The following is a 21,406-nucleotide window of genomic DNA, read 5'->3' as shown; positions in this document are numbered from 1 at the left end:
AGCAGCAATTAGTGATCAATAATAACATCTATTTCGCATCATTTATTTTATGACAAGAAATATGTTGAACAATGCTATACCTGGCTCAAGCTGGGCTCCTCCACTTCTTGCTTGCTGGAAGGCCCAGGCTGGGCATCGGAAGCCTCAGCTGGGGTGTAAGGAAGCGTGGAAGGTAGGGTTGAGAGGGATTCCCTGACTTCAGTCTGGTCTGCCAGAAAATGAAGTCTGTCATAGTACCACAGCCTGGGGACATAAATGTCATCTGCTGCAGCTCCTGATCTCATGGATTTCTGGACCTTAGTACACTCATGATTATATGTGCTCCTCAGGCCACCATTTTTTTCTTTAATAGGTTAATAGGTGATGTCTGCCGTGGAGACCTGCAGCTTCACCAATTCCAGCAGTTTCTCCCGTGCTGCCTGCCTCTTTATTTTGTTATTATAATGCCTGTGTTTGACCTGCCACAGACAGGGCAGCTCCCCGTACTTGTCTCTGAATATTGGGAGAAAGCTGTGGTCTTTGAACCCATCTATTTTCTCTGTAAGGCACAACACAAGACAAACCCTATTATCAGGCGAAACGCTCTTAATCTTGACCCAATATAGGCCTCAATCTAGAAGCAGTGTAGGCCACTGATGCACCAAGTTCAAATTGTACCTTCGTTATAATGTTCGTCGCTTCCAATACACTATCCTCTGCTCACAGATCGCACGCATGACACACGCGTGTTACGCTTTATGTACACTGCGCATGCGCGAAACTCCGCCCGCCCCTGACGTTCTTTCTAGTCTATTCCCCGCCCCTTCTCTTTCGGTGCAGTGGGTAGAGAACATGGCGGAGACACAGCAGGTGCATGCAGAGGAGAGCAGCAACGACGAAAGCCCGGAGCCACGAACGTCCCGATCCCGGAGGAGATTTAAGGCCTCAAATATGTCCTTTGAAGAGATGATGGAGATGGTGGACATCTTGAAGAGGGTCAACTATGATAGGAAATATGGACCTTACCTAAACCCAAATGTGAGAAAGGCCAAGATCATGACTAAAGTTGTGAAGAGTCTGCGCCGGAATTTTGGGGTACGGCGATCCAAGGATCAACTGAGGAAACGATGGTCAGACCTCAAATTGAGGGAGCAGGATCAGTACAGAGGGATCAAGAGAGTTCTTCAAAAAAGTAAGTAGTTGTCCTGTGTTCCTATTATTATTACTTGCATGCTGCTCCATGTGCTTTTCATTACTTTAAAATGGCAACTTTCATGTTCATGGGCACAGTAATCGGTCGTTGGAAACATTGTTCGTTCGCCCTCTAAAATACGATGTTTTGGGCAGATGCAGGTTAACTACATTTGTTCAGGCCTATTTGTATTAAAATAAGTTTGTTGTCTAGATGGGTTTGTAACTAGAATGTAATGGAAAATTGATTCAGTGTAAGGAGAGGACACTCAGCAGCTGTTTACCCATCTGGACGCAGGAGCACTAGTGTGGGACACCAGAAAAAAAATTTTAGGTTCTCCCAAACAGGTGCTCCAGTGGATACTAGGGTGTCTCCATGTGTGAAACTTGTACAAAAAAGGGAAGTATTCCAGCTTTAGAAGGGAACTAAAATTTTCTTCAGCTTGGAACTCTGCCAAAACAGACAATTGTACATGACATTTCCAAGCAATGTTTCATATTCCTATTTCTGCCCTCAGATACCTGTGTGCTAAGTATACCTTTTTTATTCAAATAGGGGAGAAAAGACTCTGGACATCTGAGGACACCAGGGACCCCACGCCTCCTAAAGAAGGGGAAATCCTAAAACCACAAGCAGAGGATGAGGAGGGGGACCTTAATGAAGCAGGCGAAATAGTGACCACAACCGGTGAGTGTCTGAGACCACAGCTTCAGGTAATAGATGTAATGCCTGCATATTTATAATACATGGTGTGTTTTTTTTATTTTAGGTGATGTGGATGTTGTGGAAGAAGAATCCCATTTCACAAGTGAAAGTGCCCAGATCCTCATCGGGGAGATAATGGGGTGCAATCGTGGTTTAGAAAAGATAAAGGAAAACATCAAAAAATTAAGAACATCATTGATGTTTGAGGCAGAATATAAAACACACCAAAATTGTACTATTTCCTCGTGTATTTTTGCTTTTAAAAACAAGTTTTAAAGTATTTTAAAAGCCAAATTTTGAAGATGCACACGGGTGTGTCAACATGTGCTAGCTGCCATCGCGGGATATCAATGTACGCGTTTTTTGGGTGCAACCCCTTCCTTGCAACTGAAAACCAAAAAAGGAGGGTGTGCCCCAGAGGGATAATATGGACAGTGTATCGCCGGGAAACCAAGTGGCTGGTGCAGAGAATCAGATATACAATTTTGTTAAAATTAATAACAACGATTTTTATTGGTTACAAAGTGTACAAAACATTCTATAATATAAAAGCAAAACAAAAAGAGGTAGAAAAGACAGTAATCAAACATAATCAAACTGCTAAGGTGCTGTCATGCAACAACCCAGGAAATTCAAGAATTTCTTCGCTGGGGTGAAGGTACGGCAACACGTGATACTCTACATGTTTCGGAATATAGAAAGGCTCAATTCCTTCTATACTGTATATTTCCTTCTTCAGGAGTTTCAAAGTAGCAGTTTAGATAAATTTCTAGGGAAAAGAAAAACAGGGATATATATGTATATGTGGGTATGTATCACAGAGTATAAGTATGATTAGCACCAGCATGGAGTATAAAACAATTGTGTCACCAAGTATAAGAGACTGTTAAACTTTAAGCAAAGCATAAGGATAAAAACAAAATCTCAGTCTGAACAGGCATGAACATTTTGGTATACTCACTAGAAAACTTGTCTCTTCAGCATAAAAGTTGCACACACAGGCATCAAGAGATGGACTCCCACCTCCTTCAGTCCAGAGGATTGAGGATGATTGAGTGGAAAGCCAGCAGTGAGTGTAGCTGTATGGTTGGAACCCAGGAGAGGAAAGGAAAAATCTGGGGTGCTTCACACATTCCAGACTTGGCATGGATCCCCACAGAGGCGGCCGGCCAGGGCTCACAAGAGCCACTAATGTTAGGCGGTCCAAGCACACATCTATGAAATTGGAATTGAAAAGAGGAAATCGGAGGTAAATTTTGCTATTTACAAGCAATGAGTATGTAGAGCAAAATGCAGGGCGCTTGGCTCTCCAAGTTCATGCCTTGGGGTGTAGGGGTGTGTAGAAGGAATAATCAATGTGTATAGTAAATGAGGTTGTAATTACATACCTAATTTCTGGTGTTTCTCAGCATAGGCATACACTAACAGGGAAAGCAAGATCCTCTTGGCTGTGTAGCAGAGGAAAGTGTGTGTATGAGTGGTAATAAGTACCCTGTGTGGGACAGGGTGTGGAGTTAACGGGCCAACCATTAACTTCAAAGGCGGGGTAAGCTCAAATGCAAATGACACTGCTGATTAGTAGGTAAGCAAAAGCGTATCACACCAGGTGATCATCAGCTGTCTGTGTGAGTGATGTGTGGGCCGCCCACTGCGATTCCTCAGCCTAAGCAGCGGCGGACGCCAGCGCGTCAAAAGGCGCGGTGACATCATCCGCTGACAAAGGCCGCCGACACGGAAAGACAGCAGGCTGGCGGGGTAAGGATGGAAAACTACCATATGCGCAGGCGCGAGACCGATCATCGTGCGCATGCGCATCAGCGCTGCTAAGAGAATGCCTCCGTCTCCCGGAGAAAAAAGAGAGACAGAGGCCTTTCCGTGTCGGGGAGCACCGACGAGCCATCCCAGCAGGGATCCTTGCAACTGAAGTAGGTGAGAGGAAGGGGTTACACCCCCAAAACACGTTCATTGATCACCCATGATGGGAGCTAGCACATGTTGACATTAGGCATGCGATCAGGAGGGAAATGCCCATTTTGAATCCCAATTTGTGTACATCTTCAAAATTTGGCTCTTACATCACCCCATCTGATGAAGGCAATATCAACACAGTTTGGACATACTAATGTCTGATATTGAAAAAAATGTTATACAAAAAACATGTTGGTTTGTTCAAAAACCCTTTTCTAACGCACATGTGAATGTGCTTTTGAGTAAAATGTTTTATACTCAACAATGTGTGGCTTCTTATTTCAATGCTCAAAAGCAGTTTTTGTAGTAAGTTGATGTTTTGGACAGGTAACCCTCTCCACTTCATTGAGAGCTGAATGCATAAATAATGTGGGTTTCTTTGGCCAGCCCCTCCTTACTTTACACTATTGGCAGCCCACTGGACAGGTAAGAAGTGTCATAATACAAAAATATGAATACACACTGTCCTAATTGAAGCACATTTTTACATTCTGCAATTACCTATCAAGATAATAGGAGAACAAAACTTTAAACAGTACCATTTATAGTATTCAGGCAGGACCTTTCACTACATGCTTTGGTGAACTCATCCATAAATATGACCACAAAAGAAGTAGGTATAGTGTGTATGGGTTGGGCAACGTCAGCATATAGAGGATTGGTATCGGCTGACTTAGCGGTTGGGGGGAGGGAGGGTTGCAAATGATTTTGGGACCCCAAAAAAAGCCTCTGGCATGAATTTAAGCACACAAATAACATTTGTACACATTTTAGGGGGTGTTTAGGGTAAAGCACTACAATGGAGCTGACAAAATACATTGTTAAGTGACTAGGCTAGGTGTTTATGCACTCAGCATAGCATGCTGGGGAGGTTAGTGAAGGCAAATATGCATGAAGGACAAAAAAGGAAGTTTAAAAAATTCAAGCATGCATGAGGATAAAAAGGAAAGGATAAAACTTACCTTAACATAGTCCTTCTGCAGGACCTGAATGATGGCAGAACAGGTCTCTGGAATAATGATCCCCAGAGCCTGGGGGGAGGTGCCTGTCGAGAACTTGATGTCCTGCAGACTTCTCCCCGTCGCCAAGTACCGCAACGTGGCGACGAGCCTCTGTTCGGGAGTGATGGCTTGCCGCATGCAGGTGTCCTGCCTGCTAATATAAGGGGACAGCAAAGCCAACAGATGGTGAAAAACGGGGTCCGTCATCCGGAGATAATTCCTGAAATCATCAGGATTATTCTCATGGATCTCCCGCAACAAAGGCATATGAGAGAATTGGTCACGCTGGAGCAACCAATTCTTCATCCATGAACTCCTCCGCACCCTGTTCATGGACTGGGCTTGGGTCAAAGCAAGAACCCCAACACCAAGCCCCCGCACAGCATGAACTCTACGAGGAGTACATAACCGCAACATGGCTTCAAAACAGTCAGCTGGTCAGAACGAACTAACAGAACGCACTGAAAAACAGAAAGGCCTGAGAGGAGCGAGCTGAAATTCAGAAACGAGCAGACAAGAATGCACTGCAAATTGAAATACGTACTATAAAATATGCACTGAAAAACAAATGCGAACTGACTACATGCACCGAAAACCAGATACGAACCCACAAGCACAAACTGAAGAGCAGTAACGATCGGAAAAGCACGAGTCTGAAAAGCGCAAATCATCTCTCACCAAACTTCTACTAACATGAGATAAACACGAGATTAGCAGAAGGAGCCCAAAGAGTGGCGCACTGGCTATTGGACTTCCTCTTTCTAGTGCCATCGTACGTGTTGTACGTCACCGCGTGCTTGACGTTCGCAAATTCTGACCAACTTTGTGTGATCGTATGTATGCAAGACAAGTTTGAGCCAACATCCGTCAGAAAAAAAACATGGATCTTGTTGTTGGAATGTGCGATCGTGTGTACGGGGCATAAGTTTACTACACCGTTAAAGATAACTCTTTTGGTGGGGGTTACTGGAGCGATTACATTGCACCTCCATCCGGCACTGAAAGGAGAACTTTACCTTTCTCCCCTGTCGGAGTCAGATTCCCATGTCCTTTCTAGGACGACTTGGGTTTCCTTTGGGTAAAGGGCTGGGCAGGGATGGGTCCCTCCCCAGCTCTAGTGGGACTGGGATCTTATTGTACACTGTATTATCTAATACATCTTCTTTCTCTTTTTCTATTTCCGCTTTATCCTCCCTTTTCTTTCTCCCCCCCCCTCCTTCGTCTGTTACAGGATTTCGCTGGAATTCCTACTTCACCGTATACAGGACTGGATCACCATGGAGCCCAGGAGGCCTTCCATCTGCCAGGGAAATCGCCTGTGACTGGTAAGATTACCTTACACATAGTACCCTATTACCAACTAAGCCATGACTAAAACTCCACCAATACACCTAAAACTCCGGAACTTTTCCCACAATGTGCAGGGACTCAACTCCCCAGCAAAAAGATGCAAAATAATGCAACAGCACCACACACTAAAAGCAGATGTAGTGCTGCTTCAAGAGACACGCTTCTCTGCTACCTACAACCCCTCATTCCTTCACAAAAATTTCACTTAATTTCACCTAGCAAATGCGGTCAACAAGACGAGAGGAGTGGCAGTATGTTTTTCTAACAGGGTTCACTTCTCATCTACTAAAATAGTTAAGGACCCTGAAGGCCGTTACGTTCTAGTAACTGGCACAATTAACGGGGGGGCATACACATTCGTATCTTACTACGCTCCTAACACAAGCCAAGATAAATTCTTTGAAACCGTTCTACAGATCCTGAAATCTCACTTCTTAGGCACAGAAATCCTGGGCGGTGACTCTAACACGCCGTTTGACCTCTCTTCAGACAAGTCAAACCCCCAGATCCCAAAAGTCAAGAGACCCCCCCAGACGAAGTTTGTGGGTAGCACAGACCATACAGACACATGGCCTGGTTGACATCTGGAGGGAAATTAACCCCCGAACCAAGGATTACACACACTTTTCCATCCCACACAAACACACTCCAGGATAGACCACATCTTTATTTCTTCACATACAATCCCAAAGGTGGTGACCTCCAAAATATACAACATCTCTTTCTCTGATCACTCCATAATGACTCTTACCCTCAGGGGTGGATTCGGGGAGAGGGACCCCTTTAAATGGCATCTCAATGAAGCTCTACTGAGCAATCCCGCACATTGCACAGTCATGGAAACAGGATTAACAGATTACTTCTTGGAAAATTACACTGAATCAGTCTCGCCAGGAACTCTGTGGGCTGCGCATAATGTGGTGATGAGAGGTAGACTCATCCAGCTTGCATCCCAAATTAAATGGGAAAGAAGGGCAGAAATTATTTATAACAGTGCCACAACAAAATTACATTTCTAAAGGAAAAAAATGTCATTTAAAACTGCTCGCGGTTGTAATGTATTGTCAGATCCCGGCAATATAGATAAAAATACCAAAAATACAAAAAAAAATGGCGTGGATGTCACCCCCAAAATCCATACCAGGCCCTTCAGGTCTGATATGTATATTAATGGGAACGCCGCACCATATTTAAAAAAAAAAATGGTGTGGGGGGCCCCCAGGCATTATATACTCTGAACAGCAGTATATATACTATACGGCCTGCCCTATATACTCTGCAGAAAATTGGGCCTTAGGTGTTGGTGGTACCAGAACACTGCAAGCCTTCACAGTTACTCTTGTTGGGCGCAGGAATGGGCCCTGCTATGAAATATTATATCAAGAATTGTAATTACATGCTTTTAAACAGGGGCATAAAAATTGGGCCTTGGCGGTGGTGGTGGTGCCACAACACTGTAAGCCCTCACAGTTACTCTTGTTGGGGGCAGGAACGGGCCCTGCGTTGAAATATTATATCAAAAATTTTAATTATATGCCCCTGTTAAACAGGGGCAGAAAAATTGGGCCTTGGGTGGTGGTGCCACAACACTGTAAGCCCTCACAGATACTCTTGTTGGGCGCAGGAACCGGCCCTACTGTGACATATTAGATAAAAAATTGTAATTACATGCCCTTGTTAAACAGGGGCAGAACAATTGGGTTGTGGGTGGTGATGGTGGTGGTGCCCTAATCCAAAAATATTGTTGGAAACTCGCATCATCAAGATTGAGGAGGAATAGGATAGTCAGCATAGGCAGTCTTCAAGGGATCCCCCATTCATAGCAAATTCAATTAGTTACAGTGGGGACTGAAAGTATTCAGGCCCCCTTAAATTTTTCACTCTTTGTTATATTGTAGCCATTTGCTAAAATTATTCTCATTAATGTACACACAGCACCCCATATTGACATAAAAACACAGAATTGTTGACATTTTTGCAGATTTATTAAAAAAGAAAAACTGAAATATCACATGGTCCTAAGTATTCAGATCCTTTGCTCAGTATTTAGTAGAAGCACCCTTTTGATCTAATACAGCCATGAGTCTTTTTGGGAAAGATGCAACAAGTTTTTCACACCTGGATTTGGGGATCCTCTGCCATTCCTCCTTGCAGATCCTCTCCAGTTCTGTCAGGTTGGATGGTAAACGTTGGTGGACAGCCATTTTTAGGTCTCTCCAGAGATGCTCAATCGGGTTTAAGTTAGGGCTCTGGCTGGGCCATTCAAAAACAGTCACGGAGTTGTTGTGAAGCCACTCCTTCTTCTGAGGTCCTGATTTCTGGAGAAGGTTTTCGTCCAGGATATCCTTGTACTTGGCCACATTCATCTTTCCCTCGATTGCAACCAGTCGTCCTGTCCCTGCAGCTGAAAAACACCCCCCACAGCATGATGCTGCCACCACCATGCTTCACTGTTGGGACTGTATTGAACAGGTGATGAGCAGTGCCTGGTTTTCTCCACACATACCACTTAGAATTAAGGCCAAAAAGTTCTATCTTGGTCTCATCAGACCAGAGAATCTTATTTCTCACCATCTTGGAGTCCTTCAGGTGTTTTGTAGCAAACTCCATGTGGGTTTTCATGTTTCTTGCACTGAGGAGAGACTTCCGTCGGGCCACTCTGCCATAAAGCCCCTACTGGTTGAGGGCTGCAGTGATGGTTGACTTTCTACAACTTTCTCCCATCTCCCGACTGCATCTCTGGAGCTCAGCCACAGTGATCTTTGGGTTCTTCTTTACCTCTCTCACCAAGGCTCTTCTCCCCGATAGCTCAGTTTGGCCGGACGGCCAGCTCCAGGATGGGTTCTGGTTGTCCCAAATGTCTTCCATTTAAGGATTATGGAGGCTACTGTGCTCTTAGGAACCTTAAGTGCAGCAGAAATTATTTTGTAACCTTGGCCAGATCTGTGGCTTGCCACAATTCTGTCTCTGAGCTCTTCAGGCAGTTCCTTTGACCTCATGATTCTCATTTGCTCTGACATGCACTGTGAGCTGCAAGGTCTTATATAGACAGGTGTGTGGCTTTCCTAATCAAGTCCAATCAGTATAATCAAACACAGCTGGACTCAAATGAAGGTGTAGAACCATCTCAAGGATGATCAGAAGAAATGGACAGCACCTGAATTAAATATATGAGTGTCACAGCAAAGGGTCTGAATACTTAGGACCATGTGATATTTCAGTTTTTCTTTTTTAATAAATCTGCAAAAATGTCAACAATTCTGTGTTTTTCTGTCAATACGGGATGCTGTGTGTACATTAATGAGGAAAAAAAAAATAAACTTAAATGATTTAATAAATGGCTGCAATATAACAAAGAGTGAAAAATTTAAGGGGGTCTGAATACTTTCCATCCCCACTGTACATCAGCATCAGGTGCTTGTTAGCTGCTGATCCAAGACTGATTCATTTTTATGAATGTGAGCCTATCAACGGAGTCTGTGGACAGACGCACTCTTTGATCCGTTGCAAACCCTCCAGCAGCACTGAATGTGCGTTCAGAAAGCGTGCTGGATGCAGGACAGGCCAGTAGCTCAATTACATATTGAGTAAGTTCTGGCCAGTGGTCCATCCTCAAGACCCAGTAACCCAGTGGATGCTCTGTTGGAAAGGTCTCCAAATCTGCTCTTGCCCCTAGATATTCCTGCACCATGTAATGCAGACGCTGGCGATGCTTGCTTGAACTGATCAGACCTTCGTGGTGAGGACTGAAAAATTGTTTAAAGCCATCGGTCAGCCGGCCACCTTCTCCACCGCTCTTCCTCTGACTGAACGAAGCCTCAGCAACACGTTGTCCAGCACCAGGAAATTGTAACCTCCCAGGGTCTGGAAATGCGTTGCACAAACCTTTCTTCAAGGCCTCCTGAAGATGTTTCATCTTCTGCTCACTCTGCGAAGGCAGGATGAGTTCTGCAACCTTACCCTTGTAACGTGGATCAAGAAGGGTTGCCAGCCAGTAATGATCCCTCTCCTTGATACCACGAATCCTAGGGTCCTTTCGCAGGCTTTGCAGAATCAGGGAGGCCATGCAACGTAAGTTTGCAGAGGCATTCGATTCTGAGTCCTCTGGGTCACTAAGGATCACATGATCCGTAACTATCTCCTCCTAGACATGTACAACTCCTTGGGTTTCTAGGGACTGAAAACCACCCCTTGAAGACTGCTGCTGAGTGTTATCCTCTACATCCATGCTGACTCAATCCTCCTCCTACTCTTCTTCCTGTGTGTTTGTCAGAAACAATGAAATCAGACCAAGACAGAAGTACAGTTAAATCACACTTGTTTAATAAAAAAAGTAAATAGAACATACGTAGTCAAAACATTGCCAGAGTTCAGGAACCGGAATGCATAGTCAGACAAGCCAAACGTCAGGGAGCCGGAGATGAGCGTAGTAAAACAGCAAGCAGGATCTGAAGCCAGAAGGGATGTCAGCCAAGCAAGTCTTTTAACAGGAATGCAGGAGATAGTCTCTGTGATGTTGACTAAGGCGAAGGCAAAGATCCTCTGGGCTGGACGGCTTAAGTAGGCAGGGCTGGCGAGCAGGATATCATCAACAGCTGAGTAACTGTGGAGAGATAGGAGCTGGCAATTAGCCAACAGCTGAGCGGCCAGCTCAGAGAAGGAAGATCTGAGCCCAGCCCTGACAGTGTTTGGCGGGCCCGCAGGAATGCTATCTGGATAAAGGGGGCCTTGAGAGGTAAGGAAGTCCTCCTCTTCCTCCTGCTGTTCTGCCTCAAGTGCCCTGCCCATGATTCCACTAAGCGTGTGCTCCAACAGGAAGACTAGAGGGACACTGTCACTGGTGCATGCATTGTCGCTGCTCACCATCTTTGTGGCCTCCTCAAATGGTGACAGAACAGTGTATGCATCCTTGATCGGTAGCCACTAGCATGGCAAAAAGAAGTCAAACTTCCCTGACCCTGTCCTTGTGCCATACTCGCACAGGTACTTATTGATGGCCCTTTTCTGTGTGTGCAGCCGCTGCAGCATTGCCAACGTTGAGTTCCACCTGGTGGGCATGTCACAAATGAGGTGGTTGGTGGGCAGGTTGCATTCCCTTTGAATGTCAGCCAGCCGAGCACTGGCATTGTATGACCCGTGGAAATGACCACAGACTTTTCTGGCCTGCCTCAGGAGATCCTGTAAGCCTGGCTACATGCTCAAGAACCACTGCACCAAATTTAGGACGTGTGCCAAACATGGAACATGGGTCAAGTGTCCCTGTCGGAGGGCAGAGAGAAGGTTGGTGCCATTGTCGCATGTAACCATTCCTCGCTGAAGCTGGCGTGGCGTCAAGCACCTCTAAGCCTGCCCTTGCAGAGCTGACAGAATCTCGGTAATATAAACCTTACTGCTGACCGCCCTGTCCAACAAGGCCAAAACATTGCCTTCTACATGCCGGTAGAGAGCCAGAATGGCCTTCCGTGAAAAGAAATGGCATTTTGGAACCTGCCACTGAGGTACAGCACATTCCACAAATTCACGAAAGGGGTCAGAGTCTACCAGCTGAAAAGGCAGCAGTTGCGGTGCTAGCAATTTGGCCAAGCTAGACGTTGAGCATGTGGATGGGTGGGACTGAATTTCCTTTTACGGTTCAGCAACTGGGGTAGGGAAATTTGCCTGCTAAAATCAGATGATGGTGTACTGCTAGCAGATTGGCTGCAAGTACTTGGGACACCTATTGCTATACCTTCATTCCTCTCAGTGTAGGTTTTTGAGAGGACTGGAGGTATAGTAGGGTTGGAGATCCCAGATGAGGAGCAAGGAGAAGTCCGCCTTTTTCTTTGATGTGGGTCTTTCAAATGCTGTTGCCAACAGACTGCATGACAGGTTGTCATATGTCTGGTCAAGCATGTGGTGCCCAAGCGGTTGCTGTTCTGGCCACGCTTGATCCACTTCAGACATAGGTTGCAAACAGCAACGGTGCGATCTTCTGCACACGTATTGAAAAAGGCCCACACAGGGGGCGTGGTTTCGGCATGCAGCGGTGAGGACGCTTCTACCCTGAGCTCCGACGCCGACCTCGCTATTAAAGCATTTATCTATGACTCAAGCGAACCCTTATAAACGGAGGAGATGCGTAAGAGATCGGGCAAACCCCTGCCAAAGAAAGGCACATCGGTGGGCTCTATAAAGCGCTTTTTGGCAGACCCGGAGGAACAGACGGACATGGATGGCCTAGGCCGCTCACCACGAGGCACGAATCTGGGCGCTGGCTCCGCCTCCCACCATAGGCCTGAACTCAGACATCGTTCTCCAGCTTCGTTCACCGGCTCCGAGGGCGAGGAGAGTGAGTCAGGACACTCCGAAGTTGCGGCCCTGGTAAGCGGACTCCCTACCAAAACAGAATTAGCATCTATGCTATTGGGTCTGGAACGGGCAATTACAAAGGAGGTTTCAGCAGTCCGCGTGGACCTCCCCCAGGTACTAGACAGAGTTGAGGAATCGGAACAGCGCCTAGACAGACACGAAGTCGCCATCAGGAATCTGCAGGCATCCACCCGATCACTAACTATTGCACACAGGATGGCCCTTTACAAGATTGAAGACCAGGAGAACCGAAACCGCCAGAACAATATCCGCATCCGGGGTCTCCCTGAGGCCACGGGAGATGAAGACCTCCTCCCGTCTGTGCGAGGGATTTTTTAACGGCCTACTGGGGCAGGCAGCGGATCATCCCCTAAAAATAGATAGGGTGCACAGAGCCCTTCGCCCCCGCAACATGGCGGCAGATACACCCCGCGACGTGATCTGCAGAGTGCACTACTTTGAGGAGAAAGAACTGATCATGCAGAAGGCCAGAGATGCCAAGTCCCTGGACTTCGATGGCGCATTACTCTCCTTTTTCCCTGACCTGGCCAGGGAGACGCTGGAGTGTCGCAGAGCCCTGCGGCCTCTAACCGAGAAGTTACGCGCAGCTTCCATCAACTACCGTTGGGGATTTACTGCGGCCTTAATTGCTCACAGAGATGGGAAGACAGCAGTTTTACGGTTCCTAGAAGACCTAGAAAAATTCTGTATGGATATCAACATTTCACCACCAGAACTCCCGGGTTGGCAGGACACCATCCCGCCTCTTCCCGGCAACTCAGAAGCAAGATGGCAAAAAGTGGAACGCAAGCACCGCTCCTCGGCAACTGGCACCCCGCCTCAACTAGGCTAACTGAAGCCCCTGGCAGTTCATCCTTTCTCTTCGCCACAATTCCTTTGGCTTACTGCTCCTGATCATTTTGGTCTGCAAGTATACAACCCCTCTGTCATCATACCTACTGTATACCACAGTGCGGTATAGTTAACCCAATTGCTTACAAGTGGGTCATTAATCACACGGGAATGCTCTGACATATTTTGGGGTTTTTTTTAACCCTGGTACCAGGAACTATGTTTTATGTTTCATGTTTTATTATTTTATTATTTCACGTTTAAAAGGCTCAATTTCATGTTAAGTCACTTCGGTACTTAAAATGTTACCATATACTAAAGGTTTACATGGGACTATGTCCCTATGAGGTCATCTTGTTTTGTTAGGTCGGTGTCGGGGCCATGGGATGATTGACTCGCCGTATTTGGTGATCGTTGTCCGGTGGCTGCGGCGATCTGCCCCCCCCCCACGAGGGGTGCCGTGTGGTCTTGCGTCCTTGTGCCTTGGGCCCCCAGGGGGCGTTGGGCGCGGGGATGCTGGCCCGCGCGGTTATCCCTCCTTTGCACAGCAGTCAAATGCGTGCACATGCTGATCATGCTCTATCATGGTTTGTACAAACTCTACCACAAAATGGTAATAGTATGCTCTTTCTCTTTACTCACTGTCCCACTCTCTTTACCTACCCTTCCCCCTTCTTCCTGCCCTCCTCCTGCCTCTTCTCCCCCCTGCCTCAGGTCCCACTCCTAGGAAATAGATTATCCTTAACACTTCTCTGCAGATCCCCATGGCCACAGTGAACTTACTGTCTTGGAATGTGAGAGGTCTACACGCCCCAGGTAAGAGACACTCTCTTTATAGGGAGTTGGATCGTTTGCGGGGTGACGTTATCCTCCTGCAAGAGACCCGCCTTACACACACCACCTCTGTTAAACTTTACTCTCCACGCTACCCTACCTGGTATTACAGTTTGACGCAGATTCACAAAGCTAAGAGGGTGGCCATTGGGTTCCGCAGGGGTTTATCATTCGCACTAGAATCCATGCTTAGTGACCCTAATGGACGCTCTCTGTTCCTGAGAGGCAACCTGGGTGGCATGCTATGTATAATAGCGACCTTATATGCACCTAACCGTGACCAAGCAAGTTTTATTGCGTCCACTCTCAAAAAATTAAGCGAATTTGCACGCGGTTGTGTCCTTCTAGCCGGGGATTTTAACACTCCTTTAGAGCCCAACATAGACACATCCCAAGGCAAATCTTGCATCCCACAAAAACGCCTGTTATACATACGCAAACGGCTATGCGACTCACAGCTGATGGACGTTTGGCAGATTATACACCCAAAGGAGAGGGACTACACACATTTCTCACAAGTTCACCACACCTACTCTAGAATTGATCTCTTCTTTATAGACCACCACCACTTGTCCTTACTACCACTGCCGAGATTGAAACGTCCCACATATCGGACCATGCTCCGATTATACTCACAATAAAAATCCCCTCCATGCCCCATAGAACTACTAATTGGAACCTAATGATACCCTCCTCAGTGATGATGTTGACAAGAAACTGATCAGTGAAGAGTTAACCCTCTACTTCAAAGAAAACACACATCCAGACACATCACCGGGTGTACTTTGGGAGGCGCACAAAGCCCACATATGAGGTAAATTTATTGAATTAGGTTCTAGGAAGAAGAGGGAACGCACGCATCAACAAGCTGAACTGATACGAGACATTAGTGTTCTCGAACAGCAACATAAAGCAAGCCAAACACAAGCAGTAATTTACGCTCTAACATTAAAGCGAGAAGAACTCAAGGCCCTGCTTCACATGGAACAAAAGCGACACTTTTCCATAGTGGCGCAGCATTTCCATGAGTGGGATAATAAACCTGGGCGTCTATTAGCACGCTCGCTACAACAGAAAAAAAACGCCTCCTTTATAGACCAAATTAAAACACCATCCGACAACCTAAAGTATGACACCTCAGGCATAGCTAAAGAATTCCAAGCATTTTACCAAAATTTATACCATGTCCAAAACACGGTGACAGATTGCTATACGCGGAAGACTCTAATACGCGATTATCTATTACAGGCCAACCTACCCAAACTTCCACCGGACACACTGGCTGCTTTGGAGGGGGAATTTACTATCCCGGAACTTCGCATTGCGTTGAAGGTCATGGCCAATGGCAAAGCACCTGGGCCAGATGGCTTTACAGTTTCCTACTATAGATCATTCGCAGATAGCCTATTGCCCCGCCTGGCCTCATATGCAAATGCGAACCCAGAGGGTAAGACCCTTAGACCTGAAACCCTGCATGGACACATTACTGTTATACCTAAGCCTGGCAAGGACCCAAGCAGCTGTGGGAGTTACCGCCCCATTTCCTTGTTGAACATAGATGCTAAGTTGTATGCCAAGGTCATCGCGAATAGACTCCTACCTCTAATTCCACGTTGGGTCTCTGCAGACCAAACCGGATTTATCCCAGGCAGAGAGGCTCGTGATAATGCACTCCGTACCCTGTCTTTAATAGACTATGCGGGAAGGTCCTCCCAGCCCACCCTTCTACACTCAACAGATGCAGAAAAGGCGTGGACTGGGAGTATCTCATGGCAACGCTGTCACACCTGGGAATAGGCCCCTCCCTCATTTCACACATATCCGCCTTATATAATTTTCCTATGGCCCAAATACTTATACATGGCACCTTGAGTAAACCGTTCACGCTTTATAATGGCACCCGCCAAGGATGCACCCTTTCGCCTATTTTATTTGCCCTGTCCCTAGAACCTTTTCTCTCGACGATCAGACATAACCCTTCTATTCATGGAATCATCATAGATAATTTTGAGCACAAATATGCAGCTTACGCTGACGACATTTTGTTCTATATACAACAACCTCAAATTTCTTTCCCTAATCTCATGTCAGCCTTCTCAAAATCAAGCGCCATTTCCACATTCAAAATTAATATGACCAAATCAGAAATCCTAAATATTTCAGTACCTACCCATATTATATCACAACTTAAACAATCCTTCCCCTTTAGCTGGCAAACAGATAAAATGAAATATTTAGGCATATACCTTACACCTAAACTAACATCTTTATTTCGCACTAACTTTCTACCCCTTCTTAACACAATCAGATAAGACTTACAAAAATGGACACAATTGGCGCACTCTTGGTTAGGAAGGATTAGTGTTGTAAAAATGAACGTACTACCCAGGTTGCTATTCATGCTTCAGATGATACACTTTGGAATTCCTATGGGATTCTTTACATTGATCAGATCAATGATAAGCAAATATATATGGAACAGAAAGCGTCCCAGATTGGCCAGGACCCTACTGGTCAGATTCAAACGCCAAGGGGGCTTGGCTCTGCCTAATGTTAAACAATATTTCTTAGCTATAATACTGAACAGAATCTCTGATTGGAAATACCATAAGGATTCCAAAATATGGGTTCACCTCGAAATGTCATTAAGCCAATCAAATCTTTCTACCCAAATTCCTAGGAAACATAGGACCTTATCCACAGATACTTCACCGCTCACACTTTCAAATCTTATGATTTGGGACTTTCTGTGCAAGACACATAAATGGCAATACAATGCCCCTCTGATGCCACTTACTGGCCATGAATACTTTCCACCCGGAAACATGGACCCCAAGTCCTACACTTGGAATATGAGTAACACACCTCTTCTTCACCAAGTTACCACTCAGGTGGGCATAGTACCCATGTCCACATTGCTATCTAACACAGCGGCCACACCCTTGGATCAATGGAAATACCGCCAACTGTCTGCTTTTGTTCACTCCCTCCCAAAACCTTTTCGGTCTACGTCAGATCTCACACCTATAGAGGGAGCCTTCTTGGATGATGAACCAGTTGAGAAACCTATTTCACACTTCTATCAGGCATTACAGTCTCTATCAACCTCAGGACATCCTACTTTTCTAACTAATTGGGAAAAAGATCTCCATAAAGAGATATCAGAGGCTCAAAAATCTACTATTCTGCTGATGGCTCACACATCTTCCACGGCATCCAAAACAGCGGAAGTGAACTACAAATTGCTCACAAGATGGCACTATACTCCAGCGGTGCTTCATAAGACATTCCCGCAGACATCACCTCTTTGTTGGAGGGGATGCGGTGAGAGAGCTACACACGCCCACATCTGGTGGTATTGTCCATTTATTCGACCATACTGGCTAACTATCTTATATTGGATAAAAGAGATCAAAGGTTTTGAAATACCCAATGATCCATGGGTTGTGCTACTTCATTGTACAGGCTCACCAGCAGGAGCATATAAAAAGTCACTAACGCCACATTTGCTCAACGCAGCGAAAGCACTCATCCCACGTTTCTGGAAACAATCAGCCATCCCTTCACTACGCCAATGGCTGTTAGAAGTAGACCACACATACTACATGGAGGACCTCACATACTCCCTTAGGAATAAGCCAGATTTGGCAACGAAAATATGGTCCTGCTGGTTCGCCTTTAAATATTCAACTGCCTAAGCAGAGATTATGTCAAAAGATACATAAATAATGTGTTCCTTATTAAGCAAGCCAAGCTAGAGTATGTGGACTGAGGCAGATCCCCCACCTCATCTCCTTTCCTTATCTCCCATCTTCTCTCCAATCTCTAATCCACCTCTTTCTCCCTCCTCTTTCCTTTTTTACCCTATACTTTCTTCCTCGCTATACTGAGGACTATACTAAGATTAGATGTCTAATCAAGGGCCCTCATAGAACAATCTTAGCTATATATATATCACTTGATAGCGGACGACACTAAGACCATATAGCACATTCTTATGCTATCCAACAGTCGGTCTCCTGTCGTGATTACAACACGCCATTTATAACAGAAGGCCCATTAACGGTTATGCTATGTATACTGCTTGGTATATATTCTGTATATTGTATTCTTTTTCTTTATTCTTCAATAAAAACTAATTAAACAAAAAAGAAAAAGGCCAACACCAAGAAACTTTAAAAAGTCAGCGGGGAGTCAGCAGCACCCTGCACCTGCGGAGCTCTGTGGTGTGATGCAATAGGGTGGCTGCCCTTAAGCTGCCCCCTAGAGGACATGTTGGAGTTGTGCCTCCTCCTCCTCCTCCTCTCTTCTCTTAGGCACCCAAGTACAGTCACTGGAACAAACAGTATGCTGCAGCAGGGGGAACATGACTGCCAGTTTATTGTCCTTCTTGGGCACCCCCTCTCTCTAGGCTCACATTACTCCCTTCCTCAACCTGGGAACCAACATCGGAGCCTTCAAATCGCTGCGCGTCCTCCAGCAGCATGTAACCGACACTGTGGTCGAATAATTCTGGGCTACTCCTCCGTGCCTGATGGTGGGGCTACGGAAGAAGTGACTGTGGACAAGGAGCCGGTGAAATAGGCCACTTTGGCAGCTGTGTTGGAAGGCAAATTACTCAGGTACAGAGGATGAGGACAGCTTTGTTATCCACTCAACCAACTCTTCTGCATGTTCTGTCTCACTAACTCGGCCAACAGCAGAAAATAGGGACAAGTGTGCCCCACGGCCACCTGCAGAAGATGCACCATGTCCACGACCACCACTGTTGACTGTAGACACAGAGGCTGCTTGCCCTCTTTTAGTGGCCTGTGAGTGTCTGCCTCTCCTTGGTGGCCTTCAGGACATGATGTATTTTTTGTTTTGCAACACCACACTACACTGTATTAGATACTGTGTATACCGCCTGCGCTGTATTAGCAACTGTACAACGGCTGCACTGTATTGTGTACTGTGTACACCACCAGAAGTGTAGTAGAAACTGTACACACTGTATTAGTTACTGTGTACACCCCCTGCACTGCATTCGAAACTGTACTACGGATGCACTGTATTGTGTACTGTGTACACCACCAGAAGTGTAGTAGAAACTGTACACACTGTATTAGATACTTTGTACACCGCCTGCACTGTATTAGAAACTGTACTACAGCTGCATTGTATTGTATACTGTGTACACCCCCAGAAGTGTAGTAGAAATTGTACACACAGTATTAGATACTGTGTACACCACCAGAAAAGTAGTAGAAACTGTACTACGGCTGCACTGTATTGTGTACTGTGTACACCACCAGAAGTGTAGTAGAAACTGTACACACTGTATTAGATACTGTGTACACCACCAGAAAAGTAGTAGAAACTGTACACACTATATTAGATACTGTGTACACCGCCTGAAGTGTATTCAAAACAGTACACTACGGAATGCACTGTAGAAATAGGCTACACTGGATGCAGAGTATATATATATATATATATATATATATATATATAAACATAAACGAAGGGACACGTTCTCCAATGCAAATATATTTACTGAATCTTCAAGTCATCAAAATCGTCATGTACATCAATTGCAGCTACTGTATACAGTTGCGAGCATCCCTGCTCTTCCTCAGGCTGTATGGCTTTGTGTGAACATTCTATAAGTGATTCCCTCATTTATTCAAAAACTCTAGTGCAAGTGGGTGTTACCCCACAGGTGTATCCCATGCTTCCAAAATGAAAGGCACTGGGAGAAAGACATAAACCCCATATCAGTTCCAATTTGTTTCTTACCTAGGCAAACAAATGCCTGCACAAGCCAAATAGATTGAGAAAGAGATAAAACAAACCTTTCAACTCATAGTGTCACAATCAAAACATCAATAATTCCATATAAACATATTTTCATTCATCATCTAGATAAAAGTATCTTAAATGAAAAAAATCTCATACAGGTGCAATAGACATATAGTCCACAGATTCCAATCAGGACTTCATAGGATTTTCATCCTTCTGATCAATTCCCACTTATTCCCATGTGTCAAGATGCGACTATCTGAAACTAGAAAAAGTAAAAAAGTCGCTAACTGGATCATCATAAAAATAGATGCGACTATCTGAAAATAGAAAATGTAAAAAAGTCGCTAACTGGATTGTCATAAAAATAGGTACAAATCCTAGTCCCTATTCATCCCATCTGGATAGAGGGATCGTAACCTGTTGATCCACCAAACCTCTCGCTGCTTAAGTCTCAGTATTCTGTCACCCCCTCTTCTGTCTCAGGGAACCTCTTCAAGCACCATAAATCTTAAATCTGAGTCCTGATGTCCTTTCTCCAAAAAATGTCTTGATACTGGCAACCCTGGTTGTTTCAATCTAATGGTGCTGCGATGCTGTGCGATTCGGTCTTTAATCATTTGAGTGGTTTCACCAACATACAGCAATTTGTATGGGCAGGTCAGAATATAGATCACATAGGAGGATTGGCATGTAAAAAATCCTTTGATCGCAACCTTATCTCCATTTTCAGAATGGACATACTGGTCACCTTTAAGTAAAAGCTTACATTGAATGCAACTCAAGCAGGGAAAGTACCCTTTCCTTTTCTTACCCAGAAATGTAATTTTAGATATATTTTCCCTTGGTCTATATTCTGATCTCACCAATGTGTCTTGCAGCGTTTTATTCCTTCTAAAGGCTTTAAATTCCTCACGGTTTCATTACTAACTATTCTCCTGACCTGTAATAGTTGGCTTCTTACAATGGAACGAAAAACATGGGGGGGGATGAAAGCTGTCAAACAATAGTAGCTGATTCCTATCAGTCGGCTTGATATACAAATTGGATTCCATCCGATTGTTATCAATGTAGATCCTGGTATCCAAAAATGGAACCGATTTCCCCCCAATGTTGATTTTGAATTGAATCTCATGAGAAAAATCGTTCAGCATCACATCCAAGGCAAGTAGCGATTCCATGTTGCCCCGCCATATGACAAAAACATCATCAATGTATCGCCACCAGGTGGTGCAATGGCTTTTGAATAATTAATTCCGAAAGATATACCTGTGTTCAAAGTCATTCATAAATGTACAGGCATATGGCGGGGCAACATTAGAACCCATTGCAACTCCTTTCAGTTGCATGAAGAACTGATCCTTAAACAGAAAGTAGTTGTTTGATAATATTATTT

The sequence above is a fragment of the Aquarana catesbeiana genome, linkage group LG01 (genome assembly GCF_042186555.1).
Source record: "Aquarana catesbeiana isolate 2022-GZ linkage group LG01, ASM4218655v1, whole genome shotgun sequence".
NCBI lineage: Eukaryota > Metazoa > Chordata > Amphibia > Anura > Ranidae > Aquarana > Aquarana catesbeiana.
This window is presented reverse-complemented; position numbering follows the sequence as displayed.